Below are 15,034 nucleotides of genomic sequence, written 5' to 3'. Positions count from 1 at the left end.
GAAATGCGCACTCTGAAAAACTTTGTTTCTGAATGCGGGAAAAGTTAAAGTTATTATTAGGCCTATATCTAAAGCTCCTGAAGGAGCACATGGCTACCTTTGGGATATATGATATGGAACCACTCACCATCATACATATTTCATTTGGGAGCAGCTAGTGTATTCCTTCTTCAAGATATGCTCTTTTTCACCAACTATGAAACTTAGAGTGCCAAAGCTTGAAATCGTCATTTTGGGGATTTCACAAGCTCTGAATGCGGTTTCTGGCAAATGGGCATACACCTGATAGATTTTCGCCCCACCATCAAACCTTTTGGTTTTGGATGAAATGTGAGTTTTGACTTTCAAGAAATGCGCACTCTGAAAAACTTTGTTTCTGAATGCGGGAAAAGTTAAAGTTTTTATTAGGCCTATATCTAAAGCTCCTGAAGGAGCACATGGCTACCTTTGGGATATATGATATGGAACCACTCACCATCATACATATTTCATTTAGGAGCAGCTAGTGTATTCTCTCTTCAAGATATGCTCTTTTTCACCAACTATGAAACTTAGAGTGCCAAAGCTTGAAATCGTCATTTTGGGGATTTCACAAGCTCTGAATGCGGTTTCTGGCAAATGGGCATACACCTGATAGATTTTCGCCCCACCATCAAACCTTTTGGTTTTGGATGAAATGTGAGTTTTGACTTTCAAGAAATGCGCACTCTGAAAAACTTTGTTTCTGAATGCGGGAAAAGTTAAAGTTGTTATAAGGCCTATATCTAAAGCTCCTAAAGGAGCACATGGCTACCTTTGGGATATATGATATGGAACCACTCACCATCATACATGTTTCATTTGGGAGCAGCTAGTGTATTCTCTCTTCAATATATGCTCTTTTTCACCAACTATGAAACTTAGAGTGCCAAAGCTTGAAATCGTCATTTTGGGGATTTCACAAGCTCTGAATGCGGTTTCTGGCAAATGGGCATACACCTGATAGATTTTCGCCCCACCATCACACCTTCTGGTTTTGGATGAAATGTGAGTTTTGACTTTCAAGAAATGCGCACTCTGAAAAACTTTGTTTCTGAATGCGGGAAAAGTTAAAGTTATTATTAGGCCTATATCTAAAGCTCCTGAAGGAGCACATGGCTACCTTTGGGATATATGATATGGAACCACTCACCATCATACATATTTCATTAAGGAGCAGCTAGTGTATTCTCTCTTCAAGATATGCTCTTTTTCACCAACTATGAAACTTAGAGTGCCAAAGCTTGAAATCGTCATTTTGGGGATTTCACAAGCTCTGAATGCGGTTTCTGGCAAATGGGCATACACCTGATAGATTTTCGCCCCACCATCAAACCTTTTGGTTTTGGATGAAATGTGAGTTTTGACTTTCAAGAAATGCGCACTCTGAAAAACTTTGTTTCTGAATGCGGGAAAAGTTAAAGTTGTTATAAGGCCTATATCTAAAGCTCCTAAAGGAGCACATGGCTACCTTTGGGATATATGATATGGAACCACTCACCATCATACATATTTCATTTGGGAGCAGCTAGTGTATTCTCTCTTCAAGATATGCTCTTTTTCACAAACTATGAAACTTAGAGTGCCAAAGCTTGAAATCGTCATTTTGGGGATTTCACAAGCTCTGAATGCGGTTTCTGGCAAATGGGCATACACCTGATAGATTTTCGCCCCACCATCAAACCTTTTGGTTTTGGATGAAATGTGAGTTTTGACTTTCAAGAAATGCGCACTCTGAAAAACTTTGTTTCTGAATGCGGGAAAAGTTAAAGTTGTTATAAGGCCTATATCTAAAGCTCCTAAAGGAGCACATGGCTACCTTTGGGATATATGATATGGAACCACTCACCATCATACATATTTCATTTGGGAGCAGCTAGTGTATTCTCTCTTCAAGATATGCTCTTTTTCACCAACTAAGAAACTTAGAGTGCCAAAGCTTGAAATCGTCATTTTGGGGATTTCACAAGCTCTGAATGCGGTTTCTGGCAAATGGGCATAGACCTGATAGATTTTCGCCCCACCATCAAACCTTTTGGTTTTGGATGAAATGTGAGTTTTGACTTTCAAGAAATGAGCACTCTGAAAAACTTTGTTTCTGAATGCGGGAAAAGTTAAAGTTGTTATAAGGCCTATATCTAAAGCTCCTAAAGGAGCACATGGCTACCTTTGGGATATATGATATGGAACCACTCACCATCATACATGTTTCATTCTGGAGCAGCTAGTGTATTCTCTCTTCAATATATGCTCTTTTTCACCAACTATGAAACTTAGAGTGCCAAAGCTTGAAATCGTCATTTTGGGGATTTCACAAGCTCTGAATGCGGTTTCTGGCAAATGGGCATACACCTGATAGATTTTCGCCCCACCATCAAACCTTCTGGTTTTGGATGAAATGTGAGTTTTGACTTTCAAGAAATGCGCACTCTGAAAAACTTTGTTTCTGAATGCGGGAAAAGTTAAAGTTTTTATAAGGCCTATATCTAAAGCTCCTAAAGGAGCACATGGCTACCTTTGGGATATATGATATGGAACCACTCACCATCATACATATTTCATTTGGGAGCAGCTAGTGTATTCCTTCTTCAAGATATGCTCTTTTTCACCAACTATGAAACTTAGAGTGCCAAAGCTTGAAATCGTCATTTTGGCGATTTCACAAGCTCTGAATGCGGTTTCTGGCAAATGGGCATACACCTGATAGATTTTCGCCCCACCATCAAACCTTTTGGTTTTGGATGAAATGTGAGTTTTGACTTTCAAGAAATGCGCACTCTGAAAAACTTTGTTTCTGAATGCGGGAAAAGTTAAAGTTATTATTAGGCCTATATCTAAAGCTCCTGAAGGAGCACATGGCTACCTTTGGGATATATGATATGGAACCACTCACCATCATACATATTTCATTTAGGAGCAGCTAGTGTATTCTCTCTTCAAGATATGCTCTTTTTCACCAACTATGAAACTTAGAGTGCCAAAGCTTGAAATCGTCATTTTGGGGATTTCACAAGCTCTGAATGCGGTTTCTGGCAAATGGGCATACACCTGATAGATTTTCGCCCCACCATCAAACCTTTTGGTTTTGGATGAAATGTGAGTTTTGACTTTCAAGAAATGCGCACTCTGAAAAACTTTGTTTCTGAATGCGGGAAAAGTTAAAGTTGTTATAAGGCCTATATCTAAAGCTCCTAAAGGAGCACATGGCTACCTTTGGGATATATGATATGGAACCACTCACCATCATACATGTTTCATTTGGGAGCAGCTAGTGTATTCTCTCTTCAATATATGCTCTTTTTCACCAACTATGAAACTTAGAGTGCCAAAGCTTGAAATCGTCATTTTGGGGATTTCACAAGCTCTGAATGCGGTTTCTGGCAAATGGGCATACACCTGATAGATTTTCGCCCCACCATCACACCTTCTGGTTTTGGATGAAATGTGAGTTTTGACTTTCAAGAAATGCGCACTCTGAAAAACTTTGTTTCTGAATGCGGGAAAAGTTAAAGTTATTATTAGGCCTATATCTAAAGCTCCTGAAGGAGCACATGGCTACCTTTGGGATATATGATATGGAACCACTCACCATCATACATATTTCATTAAGGAGCAGCTAGTGTATTCTCTCTTCAAGATATGCTCTTTTTCACCAACTATGAAACTTAGAGTGCCAAAGCTTGAAATCGTCATTTTGGGGATTTCACAAGCTCTGAATGCGGTTTCTGGCAAATGGGCATACACCTGATAGATTTTCGCCCCACCATCAAACCTTTTGGTTTTGGATGAAATGTGAGTTTTGACTTTCAAGAAATGCGCACTCTGAAAAACTTTGTTTCTGAATGCGGGAAAAGTTAAAGTTATTATTAGGCCTATATCTAAAGCTCCTGAAGGAGCACATGGCTACCTTTGGGATATATGATATGGAACCACTCACCATCATACATATTTCATTTAGGAGCAGCTAGTGTATTCTCTCTTCAAGATATGCTCTTTTTCACCAACTATGAAACTTACAGTGCCAAAGCTTGAAATCGTCATTTTGGGGATTTCACAAGCTCTGAATGCGGTTTCTGGCAAATGGGCATACACCTGATAGATTTTCGCCCCACCATCAAACCTTTTGGTTTTGGATGAAATGTGAGTTTTGACTTTCAAGAAATGCGCACTCTGAAAAACTTTGTTTCTGAATGCGGGAAAAATTAAAGTTGTTATAAGGCCTATATCTAAAGCTCCTAAAGGAGCACATGGCTACCTTTGGGATATATGATATGGAACCACTCACCATCATACATATTTCATTTGGGAGCAGCTAGTGTATTCTCTCTTCAAGATATGCTCTTTTTCACAAACTATGAAACTTAGAGTGCCAAAGCTTGAAATCGTCATTTTGGGGATTTCACAAGCTCTGAATGCGGTTTCTGGCAAATGGGCATACACCTGATAGATTTTCGCCCCACCATCAAACCTTCTGGTTTTGGATGAAATGTGAGTTTTGACTTTCAAGAAATGCGCACTCTGAAAAACTTTGTTTCTGAATGCGGGAAAAGTTAAAGTTATTATTAGGCCTATATCTAAAGCTCCTGAAGGAGCACATGGCTACCTTTGGGATATATGATATGGAACCACTCACCATCATACATATTTCATTTAGGAGCAGCTAGTGTATTCTCTCTTCAAGATATGCTCTTTTTCACCAACTATGAAACTTAGAGTGCCAAAGCTTGAAATCGTCATTTTGGGGATTTCACAAGCTCTGAATGCGGTTTCTGGCAAATGGGCATACACCTGATAGATTTTCGCCCCACCATCAAACCTTTTGGTTTTGGATGAAATGTGAGTTTTGACTTTCAAGAAATGCGCACTCTGAAAAACTTTGTTTCTGAATGCGGGAAAAGTTAAAGTTGTTATAAGGCCTATATCTAAAGCTCCTAAAGGAGCACATGGCTACCTTTGGGATATATGATATGGAACCACTCACCATCATACATGTTTCATTTGGGAGCAGCTAGTGTATTCTCTCTTCAATATATGCTCTTTTTCACCAACTATGAAACTTGGAGTGCCAAAGCTTGAAATCGTCATTTTGGGGATTTCACAAGCTCTGAATGCGGTTTCTGACAAATGGGCATACACCTGATAGATTTTCGCCCCACCATCACACCTTTTGGTTTTGGATGAAATGTGAGTTTTGACTTTCAAGAAATGAGCACTCTGAAAAACTTTGTTTCTGAATGCGGGAAAAGTTAAAGTTGTTATAAGGCCTATATCTAAAGCTCCTAAAGGAGCACATGGCTACCTTTGGGATATATGATATGGAACCACTCACCATCATACATGTTTCATTCTGGAGCAGCTAGTGTATTCTCTCTTCAATATATGCTCTTTTTCACCAACTATGAAACTTAGAGTGCCAAAGCTTGAAATCGTCATTTTGGGGATTTCACAAGCTCTGAATGCGGTTTCTGGCAAATGGGCATACACCTGATAGATTTTCGCCCCACCATCAAACCTTCTGGTTTTGGATGAAATGTGAGTTTTGACTTTCAAGAAATGCGCACTCTGAAAAACTTTGTTTCTGAATGCGGGAAAAGTTAAAGTTTTTATAAGGCCTATATCTAAAGCTCCTAAAGGAGCACATGGCTACCTTTGGGATATATGATATGGAACCACTCACCATCATACATATTTCATTTGGGAGCAGCTAGTGTATTCTCTCTTCAAGATATGCTCTTTTTCACCAACTATGAAACTTAGAGTGCCAAAGCTTGAAATCGTCATTTTGGGGATTTCACAAGCTCTGAATGCGGTTTCTGGCAAATGGGCATACACCTGATAGATTTTCGCCCCACCATCAAACCTTTTGGTTTTGGATGAAATGTGAGTTTTGACTTTCAAGAAATGCGCACTCTGAAAAACTTTGTTTCTGAATGCGGGAAAAGTTAAAGTTGTTATAAGGCCTATATCTAAAGCTCCTAAAGGAGCACATAGCTACCTTTGGGATATATGATATGGAACCACTCACCATCATACATATTTCATTTGGGAGCAGCTAGTGTATTCTCTCTTCAAGATATGCTCTTTTTCACCAACTATGAAACTTAGAGTGCCAAAGCTTGAAATCGTCATTTTGGGGATTTCACAAGCTCTGAATGCGGTTTCTGGCAAATGGGCATACACCTGATAGATTTTCGCCCCACCATCAAACCTTCTGGTTTTGGATGAAATGTGAGTTTTGACTTTCAAGAAATGCGCACTCTGAAAAACTTTGTTTCTGAATGCGGGAAAAGTTAAAGTTATTATTAGGCCTATATCTAAAGCTCCTGAAGGAGCACATGGCTACCTTTGGGATATATGATATGGAACCACTCACCATCATACATATTTCATTTAGGAGCAGCTAGTGTATTCTCTCTTCAAGATATGCTCTTTTTCACCAACTATGAAACTTAGAGTGCCAAAGCTTGAAATCGTCATTTTGGGGATTTCACAAGCTCTGAATGCGGTTTCTGGCAAATGGGCATACACCTGATAGATTTTCGCCCCACCATCAAACCTTTTGGTTTTGGATGAAATGTGAGTTTTGACTTTCAAGAAATGCGCACTCTGAAAAACTTTGTTTCTGAATGCGGGAAAAGTTAAAGTTCTTATAAGGCCTATATCTAAAGCTCCTAAAGGAGCACATGGCTACCTTTGGGATATATGATATGGAACCACTCACCATCATACATGTTTCATTTGGGAGCAGCTAGTGTATTCTCTCTTCAATATATGCTCTTTTTCACCAACTATGAAACTTGGAGTGCCAAAGCTTGAAATCGTCATTTTGGGGATTTCACAAGCTCTGAATGCGGTTTCTGACAAATGGGCATACACCTGATAGATTTTCGCCCCACCATCACACCTTTTGGTTTTGGATGAAATGTGAGTTTTGACTTTCAAGAAATGAGCACTCTGAAAAACTTTGTTTCTGAATGCGGGAAAAGTTAAAGTTGTTATAAGGCCTATATCTAAAGCTCCTAAAGGAGCACATGGCTACCTTTGGGATATATGATATGGAACCACTCACCATCATACATGTTTCATTCTGGAGCAGCTAGTGTATTCTCTCTTCAATATATGCTCTTTTTCACCAACTATGAAACTTAGAGTGCCAAAGCTTGAAATCGTCATTTTGGGGATTTCACAAGCTCTGAATGCGGTTTCTGGCAAATGGGCATACACCTGATAGATTTTCGCCCCACCATCAAACCTTCTGGTTTTGGATGAAATGTGAGTTTTGACTTTCAAGAAATGCGCACTCTGAAAAACTTTGTTTCTGAATGCGGGAAAAGTTAAAGTTTTTATAAGGCCTATATCTAAAGCTCCTAAAGGAGCACATGGCTACCTTTGGGATATATGATATGGAACCACTCACCATCATACATATTTCATTTGGGAGCAGCTAGTGTATTCCTTCTTCAAGATATGCTCTTTTTCACCAACTATGAAACTTAGAGTGCCAAAGCTTGAAATCGTCATTTTGGGGATTTCACAAGCTCTGAATGCGGTTTCTGGCAAATGGGCATACACCTGATAGATTTTCGCCCCACCATCAAACCTTTTGGTTTTGGATGAAATGTGAGTTTTGACTTTCAAGAAATGCGCACTCTGAAAAACTTTGTTTCTGAATGCGGGAAAAGTTAAAGTTATTATTAGGCCTATATCTAAAGCTCCTGAAGGAGCACATGGCTACCTTTGGGATATATGATATGGAACCACTCACCATCATACATATTTCATTTAGGAGCAGCTAGTGTATTCTCTCTTCAAGATATGCTCTTTTTCACCAACTATGAAACTTAGAGTGCCAAAGCTTGAAATCGTCATTTTGGGGATTTCACAAGCTCTGAATGCGGTTTCTGGCAAATGGGCATACACCTGATAGATTTTCGCCCCACCATCAAACCTTTTGGTTTTGGATGAAATGTGAGTTTTGACTTTCAAGAAATGCGCACTCTGAAAAACTTTGTTTCTGAATGCGGGAAAAGTTAAAGTTGTTATAAGGCCTATATCTAAAGCTCCTAAAGGAGCACATGGCTACCTTTGGGATATATGATATGGAACCACTCACCATCATACATGTTTCATTTGGGAGCAGCTAGTGTATTCTCTCTTCAATATATGCTCTTTTTCACCAACTATGAAACTTAGAGTGCCAAAGCTTGAAATCGTCATTTTGGGGATTTCACAAGCTCTGAATGCGGTTTCTGGCAAATGGGCATACACCTGATAGATTTTCGCCCCACCATCACACCTTCTGGTTTTGGATGAAATGTGAGTTTTGACTTTCAAGAAATGCGCACTCTGAAAAACTTTGTTTCTGAATGCGGGAAAAGTTAAAGTTATTATTAGGCCTATATCTAAAGCTCCTGAAGGAGCACATGGCTACCTTTGGGATATATGATATGGAACCACTCACCATCATACATATTTCATTTGGGAGCAGCTAGTGTATTCTCTCTTCAAGATATGCTCTTTTTCACAAACTATGAAACTTAGAGTGCCAAAGCTTGAAATCGTCATTTTGGGGATTTCACAAGCTCTGAATGCGGTTTCTGGCAAATGGGCATACACCTGATAGATTTTCGCCCCACCATCAAACCTTTTGGTTTTGGATGAAATGTGAGTTTTGACTTTCAAGAAATGCGCACTCTGAAAAACTTTGTTTCTGAATGCGGGAAAAGTTAAAGTTGTTATAAGGCCTATATCTAAAGCTCCTAAAGGAGCACATGGCTACCTTTGGGATATATGATATGGAACCACTCACCATCATACATGTTTCATTTGGGAGCAGCTAGTGTATTCTCTCTTCAATATATGCTCTTTTTCACCAACTATGAAACTTAGAGTGCCAAAGCTTGAAATCGTCATTTTGGGGATTTCACAAGCTCTGAATGCGGTTTCTGGCAAATGGGCATACACCTGATAGATTTTCGCCCCACCATCACACCTTCTGGTTTTGGATGAAATGTGAGTTTTGACTTTCAAGAAATGCGCACTCTGAAAAACTTTGTTTCTGAATGCGGGAAAAGTTAAAGTTATTATTAGGCCTATATCTAAAGCTCCTGAAGGAGCACATGGCTACCTTTGGGATATATGATATGGAACCACTCACCATCATACATATTTCATTAAGGAGCAGCTAGTGTATTCTCTCTTCAAGATATGCTCTTTTTCACCAACTATGAAACTTAGAGTGCCAAAGCTTGAAATCGTCATTTTGGGGATTTCACAAGCTCTGAATGCGGTTTCTGGCAAATGGGCATACACCTGATAGATTTTCGCCCCACCATCAAACCTTTTGGTTTTGGATGAAATGTGAGTTTTGACTTTCAAGAAATGCGCACTCTGAAAAACTTTGTTTCTGAATGCGGGAAAAGTTAAAGTTATTATTAGGCCTATATCTAAAGCTCCTGAAGGAGCACATGGCTACCTTTGGGATATATGATATGGAACCACTCACCATCATACATATTTCATTTAGGAGCAGCTAGTGTATTCTCTCTTCAATATATGCTCTTTTTCACCAACTATGAAACTTAGAGTGCCAAAGCTTGAAATCGTCATTTTGGGGATTTCACAAGCTCTGAATGCGGTTTCTGGCAAATGGGCATACACCTGATAGATTTTCGCCCCACCATCAAACCTTTTGGTTTTGGATGAAATGTGAGTTTTGACTTTCAAGAAATGCGCACTCTGAAAAACTTTGTTTCTGAATGCGGGAAAAATTAAAGTTGTTATAAGGCCTATATCTAAAGCTCCTAAAGGAGCACATGGCTACCTTTGGGATATATGATATGGAACCACTCACCATCATACATATTTCATTTGGGAGCAGCTAGTGTATTCTCTCTTCAAGATATGCTCTTTTTCACAAACTATGAAACTTAGAGTGCCAAAGCTTGAAATCGTCATTTTGGGGATTTCACAAGCTCTGAATGCGGTTTCTGGCAAATGGGCATACACCTGATAGATTTTCGCCCCACCATCAAACCTTTTGGTTTTGGATGAAATGTGAGTTTTGACTTTCAAGAAATGCGCACTCTGAAAAACTTTGTTTCTGAATGCGGGAAAAGTTAAAGTTTTTATAAGGCCTATATCTAAAGCTCCTAAAGGAGCACATGGCTACCTTTGGGATATATGATATGGAACCACTCACCATCATACATATTTCATTTGGGAGCAGCTAGTGTATTCTCTCTTCAAGATATGCTCTTTTTCACCAACTATGAAACTTAGAGTGCCAAAGCTTGAAATCGTCATTTTGGGGATTTCACAAGCTCTGAATGCGGTTTCTGGCAAATGGGCATACACCTGATAGATTTTCGCCCCACCATCAAACCTTTTGGTTTTGGATGAAATGTGAGTTTTGACTTTCAAGAAATGCGCACTCTGAAAAACTTTGTTTCTGAATGCGGGAAAAGTTAAAGTTGTTATAAGGCCTATATCTAAAGCTCCTAAAGGAGCACATAGCTACCTTTGGGATATATGATATGGAACCACTCACCATCATACATATTTCATTTGGGAGCAGCTAGTGTATTCTCTCTTCAAGATATGCTCTTTTTCACCAACTATGAAACTTAGAGTGCCAAAGCTTGAAATCGTCATTTTGGGGATTTCACAAGCTCTGAATGCGGTTTCTGGCAAATGGGCATACACCTGATAGATTTTCGCCCCACCATCAAACCTTCTGGTTTTGGATGAAATGTGAGTTTTGACTTTCAAGAAATGCGCACTCTGAAAAACTTTGTTTCTGAATGCGGGAAAAGTTAAAGTTATTATTAGGCCTATATCTAAAGCTCCTGAAGGAGCACATGGCTACCTTTGGGATATATGATATGGAACCACTCACCATCATACATATTTCATTTAGGAGCAGCTAGTGTATTCTCTCTTCAAGATATGCTCTTTTTCACCAACTATGAAACTTAGAGTGCCAAAGCTTGAAATCGTCATTTTGGGGATTTCACAAGCTCTGAATGCGGTTTCTGGCAAATGGGCATACACCTGATAGATTTTCGCCCCACCATCAAACCTTTTGGTTTTGGATGAAATGTGAGTTTTGACTTTCAAGAAATGCGCACTCTGAAAAACTTTGTTTCTGAATGCGGGAAAAGTTAAAGTTGTTATAAGGCCTATATCTAAAGCTCCTAAAGGAGCACATGGCTACCTTTGGGATATATGATATGGAACCACTCACCATCATACATGTTTCATTTGGGAGCAGCTAGTGTATTCTCTCTTCAATATATGCTCTTTTTCACCAACTATGAAACTTGGAGTGCCAAAGCTTGAAATCGTCATTTTGGGGATTTCACAAGCTCTGAATGCGGTTTCTGACAAATGGGCATACACCTGATAGATTTTCGCCCCACCATCACACCTTTTGGTTTTGGATGAAATGTGAGTTTTGACTTTCAAGAAATGAGCACTCTGAAAAACTTTGTTTCTGAATGCGGGAAAAGTTAAAGTTGTTATAAGGCCTATATCTAAAGCTCCTAAAGGAGCACATGGCTACCTTTGGGATATATGATATGGAACCACTCACCATCATACATGTTTCATTCTGGAGCAGCTAGTGTATTCTCTCTTCAAGATATGCTCTTTTTCACCAACTATGAAACTTAGAGTGCCAAAGCTTGAAATCGTCATTTTGGGGATTTCACAAGCTCTGAATGCGGTTTCTGGCAAATGGGCATACACCTGATAGATTTTCGCCCCACCATCAAACCTTTTGGTTTTGGATGAAATGTGAGTTTTGACTTTCAAGAAATGCGCACTCTGAAAAACTTTGTTTCTGAATGCGGGAAAAGTTAAAGTTGTTATAAGGCCTATATCTAAAGCTCCTAAAGGAGCACATAGCTACCTTTGGGATATATGATATGGAACCACTCACCATCATACATGTTTCATTTGGGAGCAGCTAGTGTATTCTCTCTTCAATATATGCTCTTTTTCACCAACTATGAAACTTAGAGTGCCAAAGCTTGAAATCGTCATTTTGGGGATTTCACAAGCTCTGAATGCGGTTTCTGGCAAATGGGCATACACCTGATAGATTTTCGCCCCACCATCACACCTTCTGGTTTTGGATGAAATGTGAGTTTTGACTTTCAAGAAATGCGCACTCTGAAAAACTTTGTTTCTGAATGCGGGAAAAGTTAAAGTTATTATTAGGCCTATATCTAAAGCTCCTGAAGGAGCACATGGCTACCTTTGGGATATATGATATGGAACCACTCACCATCATACATATTTCATTAAGGAGCAGCTAGTGTATTCTCTCTTCAAGATATGCTCTTTTTCACCAACTATGAAACTTAGAGTGCCAAAGCTTGAAATCGTCATTTTGGGGATTTCACAAGCTCTGAATGCGGTTTCTGGCAAATGGGCATACACCTGATAGATTTTCGCCCCACCATCAAACCTTTTGGTTTTGGATGAAATGTGAGTTTTGACTTTCAAGAAATGCGCACTCTGAAAAACTTTGTTTCTGAATGCGGGAAAAGTTAAAGTTGTTATAAGGCCTATATCTAAAGCTCCTAAAGGAGCACATGGCTACCTTTGGGATATATGATATGGAACCACTCACCATCATACATATTTCATTTGGGAGCAGCTAGTGTATTCTCTCTTCAAGATATGCTCTTTTTCACAAACTATGAAACTTAGAGTGCCAAAGCTTGAAATCGTCATTTTGGGGATTTCACAAGCTCTGAATGCGGTTTCTGGCAAATGGGCATACACCTGATAGATTTTCGCCCCACCATCAAACCTTTTGGTTTTGGATGAAATGTGAGTTTTGACTTTCAAGAAATGCGCACTCTGAAAAACTTTGTTTCTGAATGCGGGAAAAGTTAAAGTTGTTATAAGGCCTATATCTAAAGCTCCTAAAGGAGCACATGGCTACCTTTGGGATATATGATATGGAACCACTCACCATCATACATATTTCATTTGGGAGCAGCTAGTGTATTCTCTCTTCAAGATATGCTCTTTTTCACCAACTAAGAAACTTAGAGTGCCAAAGCTTGAAATCGTCATTTTGGGGATTTCACAAGCTCTGAATGCGGTTTCTGGCAAATGGGCATAGACCTGATAGATTTTCGCCCCACCATCAAACCTTTTGGTTTTGGATGAAATGTGAGTTTTGACTTTCAAGAAATGAGCACTCTGAAAAACTTTGTTTCTGAATGCGGGAAAAGTTAAAGTTGTTATAAGGCCTATATCTAAAGCTCCTAAAGGAGCACATGGCTACCTTTGGGATATATGATATGGAACCACTCACCATCATACATGTTTCATTCTGGAGCAGCTAGTGTATTCTCTCTTCAATATATGCTCTTTTTCACCAACTATGAAACTTAGAGTGCCAAAGCTTGAAATCGTCATTTTGGGGATTTCACAAGCTCTGAATGCGGTTTCTGGCAAATGGGCATACACCTGATAGATTTTCGCCCCACCATCAAACCTTCTGGTTTTGGATGAAATGTGAGTTTTGACTTTCAAGAAATGCGCACTCTGAAAAACTTTGTTTCTGAATGCGGGAAAAGTTAAAGTTTTTATAAGGCCTATATCTAAAGCTCCTAAAGGAGCACATGGCTACCTTTGGGATATATGATATGGAACCACTCACCATCATACATATTTCATTTGGGAGCAGCTAGTGTATTCCTTCTTCAAGATATGCTCTTTTTCACCAACTATGAAACTTAGAGTGCCAAAGCTTGAAATCGTCATTTTGGGGATTTCACAAGCTCTGAATGCGGTTTCTGGCAAATGGGCATACACCTGATAGATTTTCGCCCCACCATCAAACCTTTTGGTTTTGGATGAAATGTGAGTTTTGACTTTCAAGAAATGCGCACTCTGAAAAACTTTGTTTCTGAATGCGGGAAAAGTTAAAGTTATTATTAGGCCTATATCTAAAGCTCCTGAAGGAGCACATGGCTACCTTTGGGATATATGATATGGAACCACTCACCATCATACATATTTCATTTAGGAGCAGCTAGTGTATTCTCTCTTCAAGATATGCTCTTTTTCACCAACTATGAAACTTAGAGTGCCAAAGCTTGAAATCGTCATTTTGGGGATTTCACAAGCTCTGAATGCGGTTTCTGGCAAATGGGCATACACCTGATAGATTTTCGCCCCACCATCAAACCTTTTGGTTTTGGATGAAATGTGAGTTTTGACTTTCAAGAAATGCGCACTCTGAAAAACTTTGTTTCTGAATGCGGGAAAAGTTAAAGTTGTTATAAGGCCTATATCTAAAGCTCCTAAAGGAGCACATGGCTACCTTTGGGATATATGATATGGAACCACTCACCATCATACATGTTTCATTTGGGAGCAGCTAGTGTATTCTCTCTTCAATATATGCTCTTTTTCACCAACTATGAAACTTAGAGTGCCAAAGCTTGAAATCGTCATTTTGGGGATTTCACAAGCTCTGAATGCGGTTTCTGGCAAATGGGCATACACCTGATAGATTTTCGCCCCACCATCAAACCTTTTGGTTTTGGATGAAATGTGAGTTTTGACTTTCAAGAAATGCGCACTCTGAAAAACTTTGTTTCTGAATGCGGGAAAAGTTAAAGTTATTATTAGGCCTATATCTAAAGCTCCTGAAGGAGCACATGGCTACCTTTGGGATATATGATATGGAACCACTCACCATCATACATATTTCATTTAGGAGCAGCTAGTGTATTCTCTCTTCAAGATATGCTCTTTTTCACCAACTATGAAACTTAGAGTGCCAAAGCTTGAAATCGTCATTTTGGGGATTTCACAAGCTCTGAATGCGGTTTCTGGCAAATGGGCATACACCTGATAGATTTTCGCCCCACCATCAAACCTTTTGGTTTTGGATGAAATGTGAGTTTTGACTTTCAAGAAATGCGCACTCTGAAAAACTTTGTTTCTGAATGCGGGAAAAATTAAAGTTGTTATAAGGCCTATATCT

Source organism: Conger conger, chromosome 6 (assembly GCF_963514075.1).
Source record: "Conger conger chromosome 6, fConCon1.1, whole genome shotgun sequence".
Lineage (NCBI taxonomy): Eukaryota > Metazoa > Chordata > Actinopteri > Anguilliformes > Congridae > Conger > Conger conger.
This window is presented reverse-complemented; position numbering follows the sequence as displayed.